Source organism: Pongo pygmaeus, chromosome 7 (assembly GCF_028885625.2).
Source record: "Pongo pygmaeus isolate AG05252 chromosome 7, NHGRI_mPonPyg2-v2.0_pri, whole genome shotgun sequence".
NCBI lineage: Eukaryota > Metazoa > Chordata > Mammalia > Primates > Hominidae > Pongo > Pongo pygmaeus.
Genome location: NC_072380.2, coordinates 81,250,545 through 81,258,735, shown reverse-complemented (window position 1 = coordinate 81,258,735; position 8,191 = coordinate 81,250,545). Strand labels below are relative to the sequence as shown.

The following is an 8,191-nucleotide window of genomic DNA, read 5'->3' as shown; positions in this document are numbered from 1 at the left end:
GAGAAACTTGAATGCTTATCCTGGCCAATTTAGGGCAAGCTTATATTCCCCTTCTACCACCACAGCTGGTGCTCTCTTGAAAGCGCCATCTCCTGGCTGGAGGCCAACCAACTCAAGCCATTACAGCAACTCATAACAGAACCAGTCGGCTCCAAAGAAGGAGAAAACAACAGCTGTTTCTGCTGCCTGCAACATCCTGGCTAACCAGAGGTCCTGAATATGTCCACATGACAACTTCACTGTTAGCATAACCAGCATTCGAGAAAAGCAGCACACTAAACAAAACTATAGCCAAGGACTCTCACAGAATCCACTATACTTCCCTGCCACCTCCACTGGAGATGGTGCTGTTGTCCACAGCTGGGAGACATGAAGATAGATCACATCACAGGACTCTTTGCAGACATTTTCCAGCACCAGCCCAGAGCTTGGTAGTCTCTCTGGGTAGCTAGACCCAGAAAGACAATAACAATCTCTGAGGTCCTGCTCTCAGGAAGCCCCATCCTTAGGGGAAGGGAGAGAGCACCACATCAACGGATCACCCTGAGGGACAAAAGAATCTGAACAGCATCCCTTGAATCCCAGATCTCTCTGCTGAAACAGTCTACCCAAATAAGAAGGAACCAGAAAAGTAATTCTTGTAATATGACAAAACAAGGTTCTATGACACCCCCAAAAGATCACACTAGCTCTCCAGCAATAGATACAAACCAAGAAGAAATCTCTGAATTGCCAGATAAAGAATTCCAAAGGTTGATAATTGTTAGTAAGTTACTCAAGGAGGTACCAAACAAAGGTGAACATCAACTTAAACAAAATACAGTATATGAATGAAAAAGTCTCCACAGAAATAGATATCATAAAGAAAAAAAATCACAAGTTCTGGAAATGGAAGACATTTAGAGAAATACCAAATACAATGGAAAATTTCAATAGACTAAACAAGTAGAAAACAAACAAACAAAAAACAACTTCACAGCTTGAAGACAAGGCTTTTGAATTAACCCAATCCAACAAAGACAAAGAAAAAATAATTTTTTAAAAAATGAAAAAAGCCTCCAAGAAATGTGGGATTATGTTTAAAAAGCAAGCATAAGAATAATTGGTGTTCCTCAGGAAGGAGATAAATATAAAAGTTTGGAAAACATATTTGAGGGAATAATCGAGGAAAACTTCCCTGGCCTTGCTAGAGATCTAGAACTCTGAATACCAGAAGCTCAAAGAATACCCAGAAAATTCACTGCAAAAAGATCATCATCTAGGCACATAGTCAACAGGTTATTTAAAGTCAAGACAAAGAAAAGAATCTTAAGAGCTGTGAAGCAAAAGCATCAGGTAACCTATAAAGGAAAACCTATCAGATTAACAGGTTTCTAAGCAGAAACCCTACAAGCTAGAAGGGATTAGGGTCCTATATTCAGCCTCTGATATGGTTTGGCTGTGTCCCCACCAAATCTCAATTAGAATTGTATCTCCCAGAATTGCCACATGTCGTGGGAGAGATCCAGGGAGAGGTAATTGAATCATGGGAGCCTGTCTTTCCCATGCTATTCTTTTGATAGTGAGTAAGTCTCACGAGATCTGATGGTTTTATCAGGGGTTTCCACTTTTGCTTCTTCCTCATTCTCTTTTGCACCACCATTTAAGAAATGCCTTTTGCCCTCTGCCATGATTGTGAGACCTTCCCCAGCCATGTGGAACTACAAGCCCAATTAAACTTCTTTTTCTTTCCAGTTTTGGATATGTCTTTATTAGCAGTGTGAAAATGAACTAATACAGTAAATAGGTACCAGTAGAGTGGGGAGTTGCTGAAAAGATACCCAAAAATGTGGAAGTGACTTTGGAACTGGGTAACAGGCAGAGGTTGGAACAGTTTGGAGGGCTCAGAAGAAGACAGGAAAATGTCGGAAAGTTTGGAACTTCCTGGAGACTTGTTGAATGGCTTTGCCCAAAATACTGACAGCGATACGGACAATAAGGTCCAGGCTGAGGTGGTCTCAGATGGAGATGAGGAACTTGTCGGGAACTGGGAACTGGAGCAAAGGTGACTCTTGTTATGTTTTAGCAGAGACTGGTGGCATTTTTTACCTGACCTAGAGATTCGTGGAACTTTGAACTTGAGAGAGATGATTTAGGGTATTTTTTTTTTTAAGACGGAGTCTCACTCTGTCACCCAGGCTGGAGTGGCTCAGTGGCACAATCTTGGCTCACTGCAAGCTCCGCCTCCCGGGTTCATGCCATTCTCCTGCCTCAGCCTCCCGAGTGACTGGGACTACAGGTATCCACCACCACACCCAGCTAATTTTTTGTATTTTTATTAGAGATGGGGTTTCACCATGTTAGCCAGGATGGTCTCGATCTCCTGACCTCGTGATCCACCCACCTCGGCCTCCCAAAGTGCTGGGATTACAAGCTTGAGCCACCACACCTGACCCATTTAGGGTATCTTTTGGAAGAAATTTCTAAGCAGCAAAGCATACAAAAGGTGACTTGGGTACTGTTTAAAACATTCAGTTTTAAAAGGGAAACACAGCATAAAAGTTCAGAAAATTTGCAGCCTAACTATGTGATAAAAAAGAAAAACCCATTTTCTGGGGAGAAATTCAAGCCGGCTACAGAAATTTGCATAAGTAGCAAGGAACCTTCTGTTAATCCCCAAGACCATAGGCAAAATGTCTCCAGGCCATGTCAGAGACATTCATGGCAGCCCTCCTATCACAGGCCCAGAGGCCCAGGAGGAAAATGTGGTTTTGTGGGCTGGGCCCAGGGTCCCCGTGCTATGTACAGCCTAGGGACTTGGTGCCCTGTGTCCCAGCCACTCCAGCTGTGGCTGAAAGGGGCCAACATACAGCTCAGGCTGTGGCTTCAGAAGGTAGAAGCCTCTAGCCTTGGCAGCTTCCATGTGGTGTTGAGCCTTCGGGTACACAGAAGTCAAGAACTGAGGTTTGGGAACCTCCGCCTAGATTTCAGAAGATGTTTGGAAACACCTGGATGCCCAGGCAAAAGATTGCTGCAGGAGCAGGGCCCTCATGGACAACCTCTGCCAGGGCAATGCAGAAGAGAAATGTGGGGACAGAGCCCCCACACAGAGTCCCTAGTGGGGTGCTGCCTACTGGAGCTGTGAGAAGAGGGTGACTGTCCTCTGGACTGCAGAATGGTAGATCTACCAAAAGCTTGCACCCTGCATCCAGAAAAGCCTCAACACCAGCCCATGAAAGCAGCCAGAAAGGAGGCTGTACCCTCCAAACCACAAGGATGGAGCTGAACAAGACTATAGAAACCCATCTCTTGCATCAGTGTAATCTGATGTGAGACCCAGCGTCAAAGGACACCATTTTGGAACTTTAAAGTTTGACTGCCCCGCTGGATTTTGGACTTGCATGGGCCCTGTAATCTCTTTGTTTTGGTCAATTTCTCCCATTTGAAATTGGGATACAATTCAAATTGTATCTAGGAAGTAACTAGCTTGCTTTTGGTTTTGCAGGTTCATAGGCAGAAGGAACTTGCCTTTTCTCAGATGACACTTTGGATGGTGGACTTCTGGGTTAACACTGAAATGAGTTAAGACTTTGGGGGACTGTTGGGAAGGAGTGACTGGTTTTGAAATATGAGGACATGAGATTTGGAGGGGCCAGGAGCAGAATGATATAGTTTGACTGTGTCCCCACCAAAATCTCAACTTGAATTGTATTTCACAGAATTCACACGTCATGGGAGGGACCCAGGAGTAGGTAATTGAATCATGGGGGACAGTCTTTCCTGTGCTATTCTCATGATAGTGAATAAGTCTCAAGAGATCTGATGGGTTTATCAGGGGTTTCTGCTTTTGCTTCTTCCTCATTTTCTCTTGCTACCACCATGTAAGAAGTGCCCTTTGCCTCCTGACATGATTCTGAGGCATCCTCAGCCATGTGGAACTGTAAGTCCAATTAAACCTTTTTTTTCTTCCCAGCCTTGAGTAAGTCTTTTTATTTTTTATTTTTTAATTTTGCTTTAAGTTCTAGGATACACATGCACAATGTGCAGGTTTGTTACATATGTATACATGTGCCATGTTAGTGTGCCGCACCCGTTAACTCATCATTTACATTAGGTATGTCTCCTAATGCTATCCCTCCCCCTTCCCCCCACCCTCTGGCAGGCCCTGGTGTGTGATGTTCCCCACCCTGTGTCCATGTGTTCTTATTGTTCAATTCCCACCTATGAGTGACAAGATGCAGTGTTTGGTTTTCTGTCCTTGCAGTAGTTTGCTCAGAAGGATGGTTTCCAGCTTCATCCATGTCCCTATAAAGCACATGAACTCATCCTTTTTTAGGGCCTCATAGTATTCCATGGTGTATATGTGCCACATTTTCTTTTTTTTTTTTTTGCAGTTTATGTAAAAATTTATTTGACCAAAATGTAGAAAAAGTGATACTATTACATATGATACAGTTGCAAGAATCTAAAGTAAAGTGTGGATTTTATTCCATTGCACAATTTGCTAGTGTATTTCCTGGGTAGTGTGGTGCTGAATAAATAGGAGTGGGGTGGTGGGGTGGGTTGGGTAAGGGATTCAGATAAGCCAGAAGCAGGGTGATTTTTAGTCAGAATTGTAAACTTTAGTCAGCCCCCACACGCTGCTGGGGATTGTGGAATGTTCCAGCTCTGAGATGTTAACTGAGAAAAGAGAAGTCAAACAAAGCCGATACGTGCAGCCCTGTCTACAGAATCCTTCATCATCCAGTTTAATCAGGAGTTTCTTGGTCTTTTATTAACTTGGTCCCAAAGAAGGAATTCAAGTCCTAGATAAGTAAATCTTCAATTTGCTATTCCCTGAAGTATGGAAATGAAGTTGGACCAATTTTTAATCTCTGCTTCCAGAGAGGCCCTTTCTGCTAATAGATAAAAACTCTTTTGCTCAACTTAGTAATGACTTGTAGTCTTCTGGATATGCCTGATCTGAATTGGACTGAACTCCACCATATTCCTGCTGAGTGGGTCATTATTGGAATGAGACATTTGCTCTTCAGAGAGCAACTTTATTTTTATTTTTTCTTGAGATGGAGTCTCACTCTGTCGACCAGGCTGGAGTGCAGTGGTGCGATCTCGGCTCACTGCAATCTCCACTTCCTGGGTTCAAGTGATCCTTCTGCCTCAGGCTCCCGAGTAGCTGGGACTACAGGCAGGCGTCACCATAATTTTTGTATTTTTAGTAGAGACATGGTTTCGCCATGTTGGCTGGGCTGGTCTCGAACTCCCGACCTCAAGTGATCTGTCCTGGCCTCCCAAAGTGTTGGGATTACAGGAGAAAGCCACCGCGCCCGGCCAGGGAACAACTTTAGAATGAAGGAAATATGCAAAAGAACATCACATCAAGGATCTATTACTTACCACCTATTAATTACTATATGTGGGTAATTATGACCATTTCCCAAGCATTCTACGTTGACTGCTTGAGAGGATGTTTGTTCTGCATGGTAGAGTGTGGAGAAGGGCCAGGATTCTTAAATTAATCTATCTGTGGGTTATGACTTCCCACAATAGCCACCCCCGGCCCCCACCAGCCCTTTTATTGGCTCTGGATGGAAAATCCCTATCCATGTGTTGGTCCCTGATCTCTCCTATAGTTTGACCAACAGTTGACCCAAAAGGTTATGGTCTTCAGCGTTTTAATTATATCCACGACTAGATACTGGGGTCTGTGTTCTTCAAAGTGTGGGGCTGCCTATTCTCCCAGGAACCAAATGGCCTCCATCTTAAGAAAGTGTGCTTACTAGGAAATATCCTGCCTACCTTAGGAATAAATGCAACTTAAGGAAAAAATAAGAGAGCTGAAAAAGCTGGTGCCATTTGAAAAAGGGAAGGAATGAGATTTAACTGGTGCTCAAAGCTTCTCCGATACAAAATATTTGGTCATGTATTCATAATTTGCTTGACATTTCCAGCAAAGCGAAGATGGCAATAACAAAAGGAACTTCTTAGAAGAGAAGAGAAAGACCCACGGAGCTCCGGAGTTTCTGTTGGAACAAGACTCTTCTGTTTTGCTTATATACAGTTAAGTTCGTTTAGTGTCTGATCCAGTGTGTGATGTAAGCCCACGTTCTCTTCTTTGGCCTGGGCAAGTTTCTCTTCCAGGTCATCAGTCGTCTTTTCCAGTTTTGCAACCGTTCTCTCTGCAAATTCAGCACAGGTCTCAGCCTCTTTCAGTTTGTCAGACAGAAGTTTAATTTCTTCTTCATATTTGTCCTCCTTTTCAGAATACTTTTCAGATGCAGCTTCCAGCGATTTCGGATTGCTAGTAACATTCTTGAGTGCTTCTTCCTCCAGGTCACCACATTTTAGTTCAGACACCTCCGCACGCACCTCCGCACGCTCCTCTGCCCTCTTCAGCTCACCCTCCAGGATGACCAGCTTAGGAGCTACCTCCTCGTATTTGCGGTCAGCCTTTTCCGCAGTGTGCTTGGCCTCTTTGAGCTGCATCTCCTGAATCTCCATCTTCTCATCCTTGATGGCCCGGTTTTCTATCACCTTCATTCCTCTCTCACTCTCATCTGCAGCTTTTTCTGCCTCCTCCAGCTTCTGCAGGGCTGTGGCCAGTCGTTCCTGAGCCCTGTCCAACTCCTCCTCAAGGAGCTGGATGCGTCGGTTGAGGGCGGCCACATCACCTTCAGCTTTCTCGCGCCGCTCCCGCTCTTCGTCCAGCTCCCGCTGCAGGCCCTGCGCGGTCTTCCGCCTCCTCTGCCTGCTGCTGCAGGGCCTGGATCTTGCGTTTCACCGCCTCCAGGGAGTTGAGGGGGCACGGAGGCGCGGAGGCACAGAGGCGCAGAGGCTCAGAGGCGCAGGGGCAGCGGCGGACCTTGGCTGGGCTGGGCTCTGCCGAGAGCTGCACGGCCGCACCCGGCCCCCCAAGCCTTTGCCTGCTGGGTGGCCGCCCCCGCCTCTCACTGCCCGCCCGCCACATTTTCTTAATCCAGTGTATCATTGATGGACGTTTGGGTTGGTTCCAAGTCTTTGCTATTGTGAATAGTGCCGCAATAAACATATGTGTGTATGTGTCTTTATAGCAGCATGATTTATATTCCTTTGGGTATATGCCCAGTAATGGGATGGCTGGGTCAAATGGTATTTCTAGTTCTAGATCCCTGAGGAATCTCCACACTGTCTTCCACAATGGTTGAATTAGTTTACAGTCCCACCAACAGTGTACAAGCTTTCCTATTTCTCCACATCCTCTCCAGCACCTGTTGTTTCCTGACTTTTTAATGATCACCGTTCTAACTGCTGTGAGATGGTATCTCATTGCTGTTTTGATTTGCATTTCTCTGATGACCAGTGATGATGAGCATTTTTTCATGTGTCTGATGGCTGCATAAATGTCTTCTTTTGAGAAGTGTCTGTTCCTATCCTTTGCCCACTTTCTGATGGGGTTGTTTGATTTTTTTCTTGTAAATTTGTTTAAGTTCTTTGTAGATTCTGGATATTAGCCCTTTGTCAGATGGGTAGATGTAAAAATTTTCTCCCATTCTGTAGGTTGCCTGTCCACTCTGATGTAGTTTATTTTGCTGTGCAGAAGCTCTTTAGTTTAATTAGATCCCATTTGTCAGTTTTGGCTTTTGTTGCCATTGCTTTAAGTGTTTTAGTCATGAAGTCCTTGTCCATGCCTATGTTCTGAATGGTATTGCCTAGGTTTTCTTCTAGGGTTTCTATGGTTTTAGGTTTAATATTTAAGTCTTTAATCCATCTTGAATTGATTTTTGTATAAGGTGTAAGGAAGGGATCCAATTTCAGCTTTCTACATATGGCTAGCCAGTTTTCCCAGCACCATTTATTAAATAGGGAATCCTTTCCCCATGTCTTGTTTTTGTCAGGTTTGTCAAAGATCAGATGGCTGTAGATGTGTGGTAATATTTCTGAGGGCTCTATTCTGTTCCATTGGTCTATATCTCTGTTTTGGTACCAGTACCATGCTGTTTTGGTTACTGTAGCCTTGTAGTATAGTTTGAAGTCAGGTAGTGTGATGCCTCCAGGTTTGTTCTTTTGGCTTAGGATTGTCTTGGCAATGCCGGCTCTCTTTTGGTTCCATATGAACTTTAAAGTAGTTTTTTCAATTCTGTGAAGAAAGTCATTGGTAGCTTGATGGGGATGGCATTGAATCTGTAAATTACCTTGGGCAGTATGGCCATTTTCACGATATTGATTCTTCCTATCC

At 44.3% G+C, this 8,191-nt stretch overlaps 1 pseudogene; it reads right to left on the bottom strand.

Moving 5' to 3' along the window:
- Positions 1 to 4,445: 4,445 nt before the first annotated feature.
- LOC129042089 (tropomyosin alpha-4 chain-like) lies at positions 4,446 to 6,943 on the bottom strand (annotated as a pseudogene).
- Positions 6,944 to 8,191: the final 1,248 nt, after the last annotated feature.